Here is a 15,393-nt window from a genome sequence, read left to right as displayed (position 1 = left end):
CGGAGTTATCGAACAAGTTACCAACGTATATCTCAAGCAAACCGACAAAGTAAAGATTTTAAGCGTTTTTTGAAAACACATTTTTTAAACATGTCCGTAGACTATAGGCTTACACTGTACAATGTATGTCGCAGCTCTGTCACTTTTCGCCTTGTTTTGTCTCCTCTCTCTCCTTCTCCCTCCCTCTCTCTCTCTCTCTCTCATGTCTATTTTCCCAATTTCTATTAGTTCCTTCCTTGAATGTGCATATGAAGAGTTTGTTCGCAAAAACCGATAAGTCCATTTTTGAAGATTTTGAAGTACGGTCTCGGTCATAAAGTACAAAATAATACCTTTTGAATGATATATTGGTCACTACATATAAAGGTACATTTTTGAAGTTATGGTCAAAAGAAGCAAAATTGTTCTTATTATTCTCATTTTTCTTGACCTTTAATCGCAAATATCTCCATTTGGCAAATATGGACTTATCGGTTTTTGCAAACAAACTCTTCATATAGAGACATCAATCTTTTTTTCTTTTTTCTTTTTTTTTTTTGATATGCGCTATACAAATACGGTTTAGTAGTACAGTATTCATCGCATAATCGGGCATCTGATAATCGGGATCCTCGCTTAAATGATATACGCTTCCCAGAAACATTTCCAACGCACGTTATTTTCACTGGATAATCGGGCGGGGACCTCTGATAAACGGGACAATTTTTCTTCAAGCGATCTTTGATTTTGTTAATATTTTACACAAAAAATCTACCAAAATACCACAACAATATTTCAAAGATTCCGTATCAGTTGTCGTTTACAACAAACTTACAAAGCAAGCTTCGGATTGGTGTGTTTTGACCTCCGTCCATCCAGTACATGTACATGCATAGCCACGAAAGCGCCGTGTATAATTATCTATGCCATTGCAAAGCAACATGCCTTCGCGAACATTCTTCTCCCCTACATAAGCAAAGCCATGTGCTCGCTTGCAATTCCTACTCGACTCACATCCAATAAAAAACATGCCTCGCTCATACAGCCCAGGCTGTGTGCGTTGTTTAATCTCAGTCATACACTCTGAGGGCAAAGTCCATTGTTATCGCGCGCCTTCGTATCTTGTTATCTACTGTCTTTGGTTTCAACTTTCAATACAGCTGTACACTGTGATCTGTGTGTACGTCACAATCTTCCTCAGTTGATGATGATGGTATGGGCCAGGGGAGGATCGATCGATCATCATTAGGCAGCTCTGTTTGTTCCCAGATCCTAGCAGGATGGTGAATCGAGCCTATTGTAAAGTGATATTTAAAGCTGTATTTCGGGGTATTATAATGGCAATTAAGATATGATTACCAGTGCATGTTCATTGTATAATGTTTGAGGGCGATAGTGCTAAGCAATGTTTATTTCAGGATAGAATTTTAGCTGTCAGTTATCGGCTCCTGCTGCAGCTACAGTAGGATTGTATGTTATGCTGTCTTGGTATTGGGCATTTACTAACGTGTTACTAGTATTCATCCACAGTGTAAGTCACGCGTAGTGTGTGTATGTTGCATAGTTTTGTGCGCGTAGTGTATGTATGTCGGCTGCAAGACGCTTGGGCGAAAGAAATTCGGTGGGATAATGTAGACCAAAGTTGATGGCAGGTTTTGAAAAATTGTAATGTTACGTGAACTTTTAAACTATTGGGATTGAAGGATCATTGAAATGCTCTCGTGATCATGAGGGCATAGCCGTGAGAATTTCAACGTGTAACTAATAAGGGGGATTGTTAAAGTTGATAGAGCATTTAATAGGGTTAGTTATTGGTAAGGGGTTGCAAGTTAGAGCCGGATAATTACACCGTAGGCCTACACTATAACAATTAGTTCTCCAGTAGTCTATGTTGTTTATAGCCTCAGCATGTGCAAGTTACAAAACACTACGTTCAGTTGATTTCATTGTCTCTTGATCAAAGCGAAATGAAACCAAAAAAAAAAAAAAAAAAACCCGAAAATTATGTTGCTTTACTGCAAGGGAAGTGGTTTGACTATTATTTTGTAGACAATAACATTATTTTGTAGGATTTATTGTTTTTGGGTTTATCGTGGGCGTAAAGGAAACTTTTAATTGTAATGTAGGCCTAGATCTACCGCCTACCGGTAAGTTCTCACAATCATTCATACGACATTAGGTCTGTAACAAGTTAGTTTTATAGAGAAGAGAACAATTAAGAGATTACTATTTCACTTTCTTATTTCAATTTAAATGTCTAACTGTACGTTATTCATTCTCATTTCAGGACGGTGTCAGAATATTAATGTTAACATCATGGAGTTTTGACGTGTTGCTGTACTTTCAAGAAGACCTCTCTGTTTGTTCGTGTCAGAGGCGTCGTTTGTGATCTATGAGATGTCACTGCTAAACATCGACCTGGGGGGCATTTCATCAACGAGTTCGTCGGAGTTTTCACCGACAAATTTGCTATCAGCCAATCAGACGCAAGGATTTAATTAGCTTTTAACAGTTGTCAGTGTAAATCCTTGCATCTGATTGGCTGATAGCAAATTTGTCGGTGAAAACCTCCGACGAACTCGTTGATGAAACGCCCCCCTGAAGACACACGACACACTCACAACATCAAACCTCAGATTATTGTGTGTGAATATGAAGATATTCGCAATTGAATGAATATGATAAGCCTGCATTGGATTGCTGTAAAATGATATAGGGTCTAAGTTTTGTGTGTGTGAAGGGTTTCGTTTGGTTTCGAGTGTTGTGTTCATAATGTAGTTATTTACAAATAGCTGTGTGTATCAAACCATGTCATGCAATGACTTATTTAACTCATATTACAATTCAACCTTTTGGTTGCCAATCATGTGATTTTGATAAATGCCATTTATATATCTATTTATCTTTTTATCTCATGTTATTACAGTGAGGCTGGTTGGTGGATCCACCCAAAATGAAGGCCGAGTTGAGATATCGTGTAACGGGCAGTGGGGCACGGTGTGTGACTATGCCTGGGATATGAGGGACGCGCACGTGGTGTGCAGAGATCTCGGCTACTCATCGGCCTCAGCTAGTTATAGGTCAGCGCACTTTGGGCAGGGATCTGGACCAATCTGGGTTAATGGGGCTTACTGTGATGGAACGGAAAACTCTCTGTTTTATTGCCTTCGTTTTCCATGGGGATGTCATAGCTGTACTCACAGTCTAGACGCCGGAGTGAGGTGTGAAGGAGACCGTAAGTTTGATTCATTAATTCACGCATTTCATAATGTACTGAGTAACTCAGGCCAAGTTACAGAAATGAAAATAATAATATAAAAATCTAAGATGAAAAAAAAAATGATTTAAGATTGAATTAAAGAAGTCTCTCGCTCGAGTTTTGCTTCTTTCTTCATCTCTCTCTCTCTCTCTCTCCCTCTCTCTCTCTCTCTCTCTCTCTCCCTCTTTATCTTAAGACAATTCATACAGTGTTGTATGTACAAGCTTGTACGTCTAAATCAATGCACAATCTAACGGGAGGCACAGTGATTGTGTAGTGTGGTTTGCATCGCCACATAAATTTCAAACATGCACAAACTCTCCCTAAATATTTTACAAACGAAAGTCCCTACAACTGAGTCTACAAAGTCTGGTAAAAGTTGAATATTTGCTGTTAATTTTTTTCACTTTTAGACTCATTTAGAAATGACTGTACTGCGCTGCCGTGTACGTGTACACTACCATACCGCGGCCAATTGTTTGAGTGCAGCGCAGAGTTTCGATTCAAACCATCGAGTTATTTCGAAATGGGTAAAAGTGTCTTAACAGTAAATATTCAACTTTTATCAGAGTTTGACGAGATTCAGACAATCTGTTTTAGGTTGTGAAATATTGAGGGCGAGTTTGTAAATGTATAAATATCACAATACGAGGCGATACGAAACTACAACTTTTCCTACTTTATAATACTACAAGTAAAAGAATGATCGCCCGGCCCAGCGCGATGTCGGGCACGAGTCCTACGGTATAGTAGGACCTATACTATTCTGAAAATCTTCTCTTTTTTTCCATAATTCTAAGTCAGACAGTTCCGAAGTGCCTATGAAAGACAGAATTGGTATTCTGAAATTGTTCCCTGGAAAAAATTCGGACATCCTTATTCCCGCCCACTGCATTTTCTAATATTAAAGCCAATAAAATTACAAATTTCGTTTGGCGTTATGAAAAAATTAACCAGTGCTAGCGCGCTGGATACATCCAGCTAGCTACACCATCGACCAGCGGGCCGGCGCCCCAGGGCAGCGCGACGGCCAGCGCTACCATCATACATAGTGCGCCTGTTCGCTGTGCGTATGTACAGAAACAAGCGAACGCTAATTATGAACCTACGCGGATAATTCTTTCAGAGAATTATATGCACACATCAATACTTCGTTCAGGCATACATTCTTGTCTAGCTATCATGTAATGTACTAAAAAAAAAAGAAAGATCTGTACATTTAGAGTATACCACTTAGTAAGAGAAGCAATTAACATCATCATCCAGCGACAACTGTCCTAGACATCAACAGGGTTGAGAAATGTTTGGTTTTGCGAATGCAAAGAATGATTTCACGCCATGCTACCCTTCCTCTTTCTCTTTCGTCCTTTATAATCGAAAGCTCGATAATAGGCATTGACAAATCTTCTGACAATTGTCTAAATACAAGGTAAATCTTCTAATGTTATTCAAACTCATTTCGGTTTGTTGGTTTCTTTCCCACTCTCTTTCTCATGTATTAAAGGAAGCGATAATGCTGTCAATGTGTCTGCTAGTTCTGGTCTCGCCTACCGTATCAATCGTTTTACATACTACAACGTTCGTAGCGAGCTGACGTTCACTCCGACCGCAGCTGACAATAAGGGCGTACTTCAGTGTCATCTCATCGTCAGTGAACGGTCCCAAACCTTGGAAGTTCAACGTAAGTAGTTTACTTCAATATCTGCAGGGCCGACAGAGCGTTTTCAAAAGTGGGGGTGGGGGGGGGGGGGGCACTTCCGAGTTTCATGAGCTAACATTAAACAAGCAAAAACAAAACCAGGTCTTCAGCGCAAAAACATAACTTTACCGCGTTCACACTTCAAGATCTCTATCTATTTCTTTTTAGTGCCACTTACGTACTTCCGGGTTAAAAAAGTGTACGGGGGGCCCAAAGTAATGACACTTTATGTACTCCATTGTATGGTGTACAAAAAGTACAAAAATGACCCTCCCCCCCCCCCCCCCCCCCCCCCCCCGTTCCGCCGGCTATGATCTGACCTACTAGGATCTGCGTACAAGTCAAAAATAATATCATGCTCCTATGTTTTGTCCTCTCTGAGTACTGTTGTAGCTATGTTGGTTGTCAGACATACGATGATTATGACACGACATAACTTCCCCGAGATGATGATGGAATTATTAGTAATGTCCTTGATCCCACAGAAATGTTAAATAACAACGCAGCCCCCCCCCCCAAAAAAAAAATCAATAAATAAATCAATAAAATAAATAATAGTAATAAATGGGAAATGAATAAATAAAAAGAAGAAAAAGAAATATCCATGTTTATCTCTAAAATGAATAAACTAAAGAATTTTGATGTTAGAATTGAGCTTGCTGCAAATTAGTGCAGAACACACGAGGCGCCAAATAATAAAATATTGGTTGCTCGTTAAGTGATAATTATGGACGTTTTATTGATTTTTTTTTTCGGGAAAATGATTTTTCGTTTTTATGAAGAGCAGATTTTATGTACGTGGTTTAGAAGCTATATCAATACTTGCCAATGACAATAAAAAGAGAACTTAAGGATTAACTTTAAAAAATACCATTGATTCCTACTTTTGATTGTGCAATGTACTGTATTTTATCAACATCGTTTGAATGAAAACGTATATAATTTATGAGGATGAATTCTATCATCCGTCTACCTCTAACTCTCGTCTTCTCGACAGACCCTCCAGCAGACAATATCATCTTGATCAAGATCGCTGACAACGAGGACGGACAAGAAACTAATGGCCTCAGGATCACGTGTCACGTCGACCCACGTGACCAACCATTTCCACCAGTGGGAATATACGAGATTGCAGTGAATGGCGTCATAGAGTCAGTTTCAAGCTCCCCTTCCTTGATCCTTGCGTCCATTCCGAGTGAATGCGTTGAAATCTCCTGCACCGGTATCAACGACATCGGTAGGACGAACGCTACAAAGATTTACTGTCCAAGAAGCAACGGTAAGACAATAAAACGTTCTAAAATATCATAATTTTTAAATCCCATTTTTTTTTTTTTGGTTAGCAGTACAAAGAAAAATCAATTTCACTTCATATAAGCTTTTCTCTCCAAATATATGAGGATTGGCAATATACCAAACTCGTTATTACTAGCTTTATAGCTGGTAATTACACGTTGATCAATTATACAGCCTATACATTACCTGCGCCCATTCGTGCAAGTGTTATGATTAAAGAAATCCAAGCAAGTATGGGTCTTTTCACTAAAAGATTTTTATATTAATATCTTTCTTCATACCCCGAACTCGTCTGTTTTCAATTGGCGGTAGCTAATTTGTTCACGTGAACACAAGGGCTATAGTTGTAGAGTACGTTGTTGTACTCGGTTTTTGTTTTGTTTTGTTTTGTTTTTTTATACAAGGAAGGTTTAAATTTTAAAATTCAAATGTTTACCGGGAGCGTTAAGGTGTTAATTACATGTTTTTGGATAAACAATGCGAATTTTATAACATAATAATTCTATGAGCATCGTCAACCAAACTCGTCAGTGTCTGGCCCGTTAATAGAATACAATGAGGATTCTCCTTCAACTGTTCATTGGACTTTGTTCACCTTTGACCCCTCAAATTCTTAATGGGGGATCTTTATTTTGTTTATCAAGGATGTTCATGATTTGGGGAGAATGCGAAGTACTTGACAAATAAAGACACAGTCAAAAAAAAAACACCAACAAGAACAAAACAAACAGATTATGTATTTGTGTTGTTTTGTTTTGTTTTTTTTTAATTCTTAGGTCACGCGCCTCCAGCGAGTGACATACTCTCCATCGAGACCCAGGAGATCAATGGGGAAGGAAGCCAGGTCATTCTCGTTATCACGTGTCACATTAGTCCCGAGGACCAGCCCTCCCCACACCTTCACACATACACCATCGGAGTCGACAACACCACGCTCTCATCGTCCAGCATCACCTCGGCTCTCTTCAGACCACACCCACACAACAGGTGCATCAATATCACGTGCTCGGGGACGAACGGGATTGGTTGGACCTACACCAGTCTCGAGTACTGCTTGGAGAGAGGTTAATCTACTTTTAATAATGATTTCATTCGCCTCAGGACGTTGAGAGAGCAAGCGTAAAAATGTGTAATGTGAAATACTACATATTGTGGATGATAGCTACAATTTTGTCTAATATTTGACTCTCACCTTCATCCCTACATGCTAGATGATATCTTTCTTCAATATTCCTATCATATTCAAATTTATACCTAAAGAATTTAATCAAACTAATTCACTTTACTTTCGAGACTTGAGTCATTTTTTTTTTCACTCTTGTTTTGAATATGGTTATGATGTGTTCTTGAAATGACAATGTACAACTTAGATAAAGTACATGAAAAGACGTGTGTCCAAAATGATCTGGGACTTGTCCGTTTACCTTCGATCATCCCGTTAATTGTGGTCTGTCAAAACATTACGGTCATTATTTTGGTTTGGCCATACAGGTCCCATTGCTTGTCTACATCGCGGAGCTCTTCAGAAGTCATCGACCACGTACGCCTTGCTCTTCACAGCGTTGTTCATGTCGATGGTGACCTATGTAATCGTGGTGATGAAAAGAAGAAAAATTATCATCCTCTGAAGAGGTACTATAGACTTCCTTTTCTTCCTTTTCTACTACATTTTCTTCCTCTAATTTTTTTGTTTCCTTACCGGTACTTTTTCTTTCTCTTTTTCTATCCTGCCTCCTACACCCCCTTGAAGTGCTCCAAAATATTTTTACTATTTTACCTCTTTGCCTCAATCTTCTTCTTCCCGCTCTTTTCTTGCCTATTCAGTTCATTCTTTAATTAATATTCATCGTTGGCATCTTCCTCTTCTTCTCCTTCGGATCTTTGGTATTTTAGCTTTGTTTAAGTTCCCTTATTACCTTTTATAAGATGCATGGAAGTAATTGTAAAGGAGAGCTAAGGGCAGCAGGTTTTATAATTTGAAAGCTTTATTTAATACTGACTCGACGCGTGAATGAGAGAAATACGTCTCCATCTTGTACTCATCCTCAGTGACCGGTTTCTATCGTGTAGAGTAGCAACACTATTTTGAGACAACGGCATTGGAAATGATTCCCTCGTAACAATAACCAAGAATAACTGAGGTTTCTATTTCAATGCGATTTTTCAAAGCGTTTTGTGCGGTTTGCTGATGTAGTAATGATCACATGCAAACATAAAAACCTAATTTTTATAACCTCTTGAGGCTATACCTGTATATCTGAACACTTTATATGATAAAGGCATTTTCCTATATGTATTCAGATTTGTCTGTCTAATGTCCTAACCTTCAAATTTTTTCTGTCCTTTCTTGTGTATATTTCTTTAGAATGATGGAGAGCATAAACTGGATTCGTGGTATCATATTCATGTTTGCCGTTTCGTTCGACAAAGATAATTCCCCACTGACGGATGTGACAGTAAAGGAGTGTAGTTCATAAAGTCTTAGATCCATATTTCAGTCGAGATCCTACACTATTCAAACACTAAAACGGACGGAATACGTACATAGCCATAATATACAAAGAGGTGGAACTCATGCAGCGAATTTCACTATGTATTGTGTCCTATACATAATGGTATACTTTGTTTAAAATGGACGTGATCTGTAATCAAAATAAATTTACTCGTCTCTTTTATTTCTTTTAAATTAATTGCAACTCAAGTTTGTGTTACCGCACGGAGAAAAAAAAAAAACTTTCACATCAACAAGCGAGATTTAAAAGCAGTAAGGTTGATGATGATGAACAGATGATGAACAGAAAACCAAAATATCTCTTACATTTGTAATTACGTAAGTGATGACGACTTTATAAATATGGACTGATATAGGTAAGAAAAAAAAGTTGTGTTTCTGAGTGAGGATCTTTCATCTTCCTATTTTTTTTTTTTTTTTTTTTTTGGTCAGACTTTGTTGTCAATGCTGAAAGACAGTTGAAGGAAGAGACGTTTAGTCCCCGACACGAGGACAATTACTTGAAACCCTCACAAGTAAGGTTTACTGATTTCAAAACAAGGCATTTATTTGCTTCGTTATCCAAAGCATTGAATTAAAGCATGATCAGTTTAGACTTTAGTGATGAAAGGATTGCATGATTACAATTAAGTCTTAATGCAATAGTATAACGGATTGTCATTGTAAACGCATTTTACGCAGTAAAGACTTCTTTTGAAGATTGAATACCCGTAATCACATTTCTATAACACTTGTATCGTTTCATGATTTCAAGTGTGTATTAAAGTTGTTTCAATCCTCAATTTGTCGAACAAACAGGAGAAAAGTGTAGAATAGAAATCATGTGACGAATTTTATACGACTTATGAAGGGTTTATTTAAGTGTATAGGGAAGGATATCGATAAAGGCGATTGTAAGTTGACTTTTAGACTAAAAGAATAGAGCAATGGAGAAAAACGAAGGTGGGCGAGTGATGGACGTGATATTGAGACGCTTGTGTCTTTGTATGTATGCGAGTATATGTACGTATGTATGATTGTGTGCACATGTGTAGATAAAAAACGTCTAATTTCGTGTATAATCACGAAGTAAGTGACGAATGCTAATACTATTGATGTATTACGCAAACTACTGCAGATTTTAGGATGTGAGTATATGGTGTTGGGGGGGGGGTGTTTCATCAATTTAGTCAGCGCTGACAAGTTGTTAGTCTCTGACAATTTTAGTAAAATCCTTGGTTTTGATTGGCTGAGATGCTCTGATCACTGACTGTTACTATACGGTTATTGTCAGAGACTGACAACTTGTTGCAGTTTTTCAGTTTCAGTAAGTTTTATTTCTCCACGTGTGGATAACAGAAAATAAGTACAAGTTGTATAACAATATCATACATATTATTCACAAGTCATGAAAATAATATTTTAAACAAGATTTCACATTACAAGTATATAATCACGTGAAATAACACATGAATTTCATTATAAAACAGATCTTGAAGTTGGCAGGTGGAGGAGACCGTTATCAATAAGCAAACGCTTGCCTTGGACAACGGCCTGTGAACATATATGCCTTGTAACTTTCTTTTTTTTTAACTAAAGGAAAAGAATACACACTCGTTGAAAAAATAACGTAAATCTTTAAAGTATTTTAAATGTCATTTGACCAAAAAGGACAACACAAGGTGGAATGTATAAAGACAAAAAAAAAAGCGAGAATAGGGGACCCGAATAGGAAGAGCAGAGAGAAGAGAGGAGACGAGACTGAAGAAAAGCGATGAGATACAGTGTTCAGGAATTGGGAGCTAACAAAAGCGTAATTTCTAATTCCAGTGGAACATTGCGAGAAGAACGTTTTTATAGGATGATTCAAAACGTTATAAAGAAGAACTGCATTTAAGGTTATCATTCAATGTGTTCCATACATCTGGACCATGATGTCTTATGGAATTTTAAGCTATAATGAGTTTAGGATTTTCCAAATGATAATCAGTTGTGTGACGGGTAGGATATCAGTGCTGAAAGTTGTCAGTGCTGACAACTTTGATGAAACGGTATCCTGGACTTTGTTTAATTTGACGACAGAGAATGAATTAATGATTTGAGAGAGGAATAGAGGGATCAAACTGTATGTATGCATGAATGAATGTATGATTGTAACTCCTTTCTCATGAATTCATGTAAGACTACGTATGTATGTATCATCTATCAGTGTGCGTAGCTTTGTATGGGAGGATGTATGATTGTATATCCTTACCCATGAAATTCATGGAAGACTTTACGTGTGTATGTATCATTTATAAGTGTGCGTAGCTATGTATGGATGTATGTTTGTATGTATAGTATATCCTTACCAATGAAATTCATGTAAGTCTGTACGTATACATGACGTATGTGCGGTGTATGTACCATCTACCATGCAGTGCGCGTACAGCTATGTATGGATGTATAGGGTATTTCTTTTAATATGGGTACCAGGAGTAATTGTGTGATGTCTAATCATGAAATTAGCTGTGCTGGCCACATGAAAATAAATTTCTAAATAATTATGGTCATGAACTATAAAGCAGTCAGAAAGCTTTCCATTGGTGATATATTTTAACTATTTTGATAAAACCAACATGTGTTTTTTAAGCATAAATGTGTAAATATTGTTACTTTTTTGGTTAAAAAAGTGTGACATTTTTGGTAGGTTTCAGAAATAGTTTAATCTATACATTTTCCAAACAATAAAACTGCCAATCAGAAATGTTCACTGACCAATTAGAACATGTTCATGCATACTGAATACACAATTCATGAGAAAATGTTACGGTCTCTTTAAGAGGTGAGTGCAAAAATAGTCGTTTCATGCGTAACATTTGGTGTTCTCTAAAATGCAGTGGCGGATCCAGAGGGGGGCGCATCCGGCGCACGCCCCCCCCCCCTTTGATTTTCGTTAAAAACAAAGAAAATAAAAAGAAAAAACTGCAATGAAACCCGGAAGTGGCACCAGAAATATTAGTCACGCCCCCCCCCCCCCCCCCTTTACAGAATTCCTGGATCCGCCCCGGAAAATGTGTTACTCAGTGATATGTTGAAAGCTTTGTAGAAGCTAAAATAATCTGACACACAGTTGTAGCTTGCATTAAAATTGTAAGACTTGCTAACATTAAATAGAATTTAAGTCCAACTTCCTTTCAAATTCAACAAAGAACAAGAAAAACATGATTTCATTTTCTGACAAACGTGTTTGGTGTTCTCAAAAAAATGTTACTCTGTGAAATTTTGGGGTTGAATTACTGTCTTGTTCAAAACTCCCATATCTTATAAAGTACCTTTTCTGTATGCATTTCCTAGGCAGATTAGATGAGAATTTTCCTTCAGTCTATAATTTCTCAAGTACTGGCCTCATTGGTGAAATGTCATTTTGGTGTTCCCCTGAACACCGTTACTCTGTGAAATATTGAATTTCAGCCAAAATGCTAAAATATAATTAGGAATAGTGTTTTTAATTCAAAAAGGTTCATGTGACCCTGTCGTTTGGATTAAACAAAAGAAATGGGTACAGACAGTGTCAATTATGACCAAATGTTCTGGAAAATTATTATTTGGTGTTCTGCATAAACCTGTTACACATGAAACCTCAGCCTGTGTAACAAAGTATACATCCTTAAAGGAATTTCTTTGGAATAATACGAATTTAGGCCATACCATGTCAATATATGCATTAATACTGATCTAAAACAGTTATTTTATTTGATTATGTATAGAATAAAGATACATTTATTGCAATCCTTCTCTCACATAGTAACAGAACACCAGTAATATTGGTGTTCATGTTACACCGTGAATTAGGCCTTTTCCAATACGTTTGCAAGGTACTGCTTGCGAATATTCTATACTGGTTTATGAGTCTTTAGAACAAACATATTGGTGCATCCTGAACTTGATTTGACTCTTTCAATGAGGCTTTTTCAAACAAAACAAGTTTTAAGACCTGCCAAGAAAACAAAAATGTATATATATATTGTGGATATCCACAAAAAAGCACATTGAAATTGTACACAAACAATTTTTCCTGATGCTCCAATTCATCTCGTGTGTTACAAGTATGTTCATTTGCTACACAGGAGTGAGTAACAAATACAGTGCACTCCCGTTACAACGAACACGGTTATAACGAAATTTCGTTATAACGAAGTAAATCTTCTGGTCCCAAAATCATCACCATTAAAGTCTATGGTAGAAAATTCGCTTATAACGAACACGGTTATAGCGAAATTTCCGTTATAACGAAGTCTTTTCCGAGCGCCACCAACAAAGAAAAACAAAAGAAATGTGCTCCGTTATAACGAAATGCGAATTTCTTTCGAAAATACTGCGTAGCGGAACAAGCATTTATAGCGTCTGTGCATGGCTGAACACTTCACACCACTGTGTGTTTGCTCATTGTGTCACGCACAGTTTCTGAGGGGAACTTGCGTTTATTATTGTAATACAGTTATCCCATCACATTTCACATAGCTTTCCAGTGTATGATGAGTATTCAGCAAACATACTATGATATATATACGTGGTTCCTTGTTTTCGTTATATATTGTATTTGTTCGGTTATAACGAAATTTCGTTATAACGAAAGAAAACTGCCGGTCCCGAGCATTTCGTTATAACGGGAGTGCACTGTAGTGTGCTGTTCGCGCTGAATTGTTTTTGCAATTTCGGCTTCTCATACATAGGCTAGTATTAGCGCATCAAATGTAGCGGTGATTGTGTGTTAAGTGTATGCGCGCGCGTAATATAATATGGTAGTGTGATTTTCGGCCTTCCATAAGGGGCTAGAAAGATGGCGCACGAACCGACGGTTTGCTCGTTCGTGAGTCTAGCCAAAATGCAGAAAATGTGTAAGATTATCTAACGATAGTCACAGAATTCCGGGTGGAAGTTCTTCTTCTGATGGTTCTGCGTAAGTTTACGATTATTACGTTGTTCACAGTTCTTGATAAAAGAGATTTTAAATGCCTTTTGTGTGTCCGGATTTCATGGACGCTCTAGCGTAAGTAACGCTAGTGTAGGTTATGTACGGTGCATATTGATATAGCGTAGGATTGACAGCTACGCACTGCGTATTGTACTTTGCGTGTAAAGAGTTATTATAGTAATTGTAGCGCCGTAGACTCGCATTGACTTTGTGTTATTACTTGGCCGTGAGCTGATATGTGTAGAGCAATATTCAGAACTTGGTTTATATGGTGAAAATACATTCAGAATTAATTCACAACTCCTGTAAAGATAAAGTTTTATGTATACAGTTAAGCAACTCAGTTTGTTGAATAAGACTTCCAGGTGAAGATTCAAAAGTAGATATTAGGTTGGATTTGACACCAGTAATGATGAAGATTAGTGATAATTTTGCCCTGTGGACAGTTCCAGTCTAAATAATGCCTTGAGACGTCAGTATGAAAAGACTGTCTTTGTGTTTTGAGATGCAGTGTACGTGCTTTACGTGTTACACTCATATGTGGTTTTATAATAATGGTAACGTACAGGCTGAAATATTGTCACATTTTTATGTGATATGAAGTGTACATTATTATAGCATGTTAAGCAGCTCTGGCTTAAGGGAAATTATCATTTACCTTGCGTAATTTATGTACGAAGGCAAGCGTAGTGCCACACATGTAGGCATATAATGTATGATGTAAGTTATTTTGCATTTTCCATACAATCCTTTGCAACTTACTGTATCATTTCACAGCTTAGGACAGGATCGCAATCGGAATGCATCCAGAAGGGTTAAGCCTCTAGGCTTGGAAGATCACAAGTCTGTAAGTCTGATATAGGGTCTTTACATGCATATCACGGCCTCTAAATATTATTTTTCTTGTAGACATTGCAATAGAACATGAATATTGCTACAGTGTCACCTACAAAGTGTAATAACATGGATACAGTGTAACAATGGATGGATAATGACATTTATAAAGCTGCCATTTCATGATGTGTAGTGAATGCATGCATGGATACAAAATGTGTATGTATAATGATGCAGTACAAGACAGTGTACTAGTGTTTGCTCAGAAGAAGCAAACCTTTTTGTGTGTTAATGGAGCATTATATCCATATACATTCAATTTATTGTGATCCAAAGAAATGTGTGTTTGATATATTCATACAGTGTATCATTCATTGTTTCATTTGCAGTTTTACCGTTCGTTTCACATACATGCGCACACGCACTTGGGCTTGCGCATAGACAGCAAGGAGGAGAATTGATTAAAGACAAGAGTGCAACGTTCGACTCGACTGTCTTCGATTTTATTCTTGTTGTGCGTGTGTATACGGTTAGCTGACTGGATAGGATCTAGTGCTACCGGTAGGCCTACCTAGAAATCTGAGGCCAGCATAAATAGAAATTATGTATTTACAAATTAGAAAAATTTCAGAAAATCTACAAATTTTGGTGTTCACGTTACACATGAAACATTTATAGGGTAGTTGTGAATGAACATGTTACCAAAGAAATATTAGAGTATTTGTGAGTGTAATCTTTATTGGCTGTTATCTTAGATATAACACAGTACACAAATAGCTAAGTTTCATTACATATTAACCAATTCGAAAATTTGAGGTCATTGTCAAACTTTGGTACCCATATTTATAGAAATACCCTATAATAATATGCTTGTATGA

The 15,393-nt window shown here is 37.3% G+C and overlaps 1 long non-coding RNA gene across 1 annotated transcript; it reads left to right on the top strand.

The window, feature by feature from the left end:
* The first annotated feature begins 4,801 nt into the window (after positions 1-4,801).
* Positions 4,802-7,238, top strand: LOC139730389 (uncharacterized). Its single transcript, XR_011710923.1, has 3 exons — positions 4,802-4,919; positions 5,935-6,216; positions 7,010-7,238. It is a non-coding gene; the product is annotated as an uncharacterized lncRNA (long non-coding RNA).
* Positions 7,239-15,393: the final 8,155 nt, after the last annotated feature.

The sequence above is a fragment of the Diadema antillarum genome, unplaced genomic scaffold (genome assembly GCF_040938485.1).
Source record: "Diadema antillarum isolate AM-2024a unplaced genomic scaffold, OU_Dant_1.0 seq00000309_RagTag, whole genome shotgun sequence".
Classification (NCBI taxonomy): domain Eukaryota; kingdom Metazoa; phylum Echinodermata; class Echinoidea; order Diadematoida; family Diadematidae; genus Diadema; species Diadema antillarum.
This window is presented reverse-complemented; position numbering and strand designations above follow the sequence as displayed.